The sequence below is a fragment of the Octodon degus genome, unplaced genomic scaffold (assembly GCF_000260255.1).
Source record: "Octodon degus isolate 3935 unplaced genomic scaffold, OctDeg1.0 scaffold00122, whole genome shotgun sequence".
Taxonomy (NCBI): domain Eukaryota; kingdom Metazoa; phylum Chordata; class Mammalia; order Rodentia; family Octodontidae; genus Octodon; species Octodon degus.
This window is the reverse complement of record NW_004524698.1, coordinates 3,788,706-3,789,998: the sequence shown is the minus strand read 5'-3', so window position 1 is coordinate 3,789,998 and position 1,293 is coordinate 3,788,706. Positions and strand designations below refer to the sequence as shown.

At 58.9% G+C, this 1,293-nt stretch overlaps 1 non-coding gene across 1 annotated transcript; it reads right to left on the bottom strand.

Annotated features, from left to right (window-relative positions):
- Positions 1-440: 440 nt before the first annotated feature.
- On the bottom strand, positions 441-512 carry Trnae-uuc. Its single transcript has one exon. It is a non-coding gene; the product is annotated as a tRNA-Glu (tRNA).
- Positions 513-1,293: the final 781 nt, after the last annotated feature.

The following is a 1,293-nucleotide window of genomic DNA, read 5'->3' as shown; positions in this document are numbered from 1 at the left end:
TATAGTAGTCAAATAATTTTTTTAAATGAAATTATTAACTCTGTAGAGTCCACACTGAGCTGCACTGCCCTTGATGTGTGTTTTGGAAATCTTGCTGTTTTCGAAGGACAGCTGAAAAGTGTTATATCAAAAGTTGAACCTTTTCTTTTTCAAAAGTGGAGCACTCTGCTCCATAGCCACTATACAAGTAGAAATGAAGGCTGAGAACGAAGAACATCCATCCTAGCACAAAGTTGCTCGGTTCCTGCATTCTTCCTCCTCTGCACTAACAACTACATTTATTGAAAGGTAGCACCAGAGGGTCTGTTGTGACGGCCATCTCGCTTACTGCCTGTGGGCTCCGATAGCTTTCACTCGGTGTGTTTTAGCAGCATTCTACGCCAGTCACTATGAGAAGAGTTTATATAAATTGTTCTAAAACCCGTCTCAAAATTATGGCGTTCCCACACCGGGAGTCGAACCCGGGCCGCCTGGGTGAAAACCAGGAATCCTAACCGCTAGACCATGTGGGAGACGACGGAAGGTAGCGCGAGATCGGGTTAATTGAGCCTTGCGCTTGGGCTTCCGCTCTCCGCCCCGCCCTCCCGCCGGCCTGACCTCCCTTCCGCGCATGCTCCTGCTGTGTGGGTTTTAGCCGGTGCGTGGCCTCCCCGGCGGCCCTGGCAGACCTCTCCGACCGAGCTGTGTGTGCTCTCGGCCCTCTTGTAATCTAATCCGGCCGCCGGGTCCTAGATTCCATGTCGACGCTGACGTGGACGCCGGACTGGATGCGCGATTGTTCTTCATTCTCCCCGGAATCCCTGCGGAGCACAAAGGCCCGGTGTCGCGAGAGAGCGGCGCGCGGACCCCGCCGGGCCCCAGTCGCCTTGCCCGGGATGGTTGAGCTTTCCTGTGGGAAACAAGGCGAAGCGAGGCCCGCCTGGGGCCCGGAGCGCTCGGCCCGACCTCCGCCGGGAGCCGCGCTGCGCCGAGCCGCCCGTGCTGCAGCGGGACTCGGGCGCGGAGGGCCGCTCGCTCGGGCTGGCGGGCGCGCCGGCGGGGTCTCCGCGCGCCCTGTGGCGCGGCTGCGCACAGCCGCCTTGTCCAGCAGCAGACACTTGGGAACCCGGTTAAAAGCTAAGATCCGCTCGCGCCACACCAGCCACGGGGCTCATGCGGTCCTCGCTGCCCCTGCGTGAAGCTCTCCAAGGCTTCCGTGCGGTGCTCGTGAGCTCAAGAGGACGGAGCAAATACTGCTCGGCCGCCACCGAGCTCCCCGGTGGGGAGTGAACCAGTACAAGCACATTAAAACTT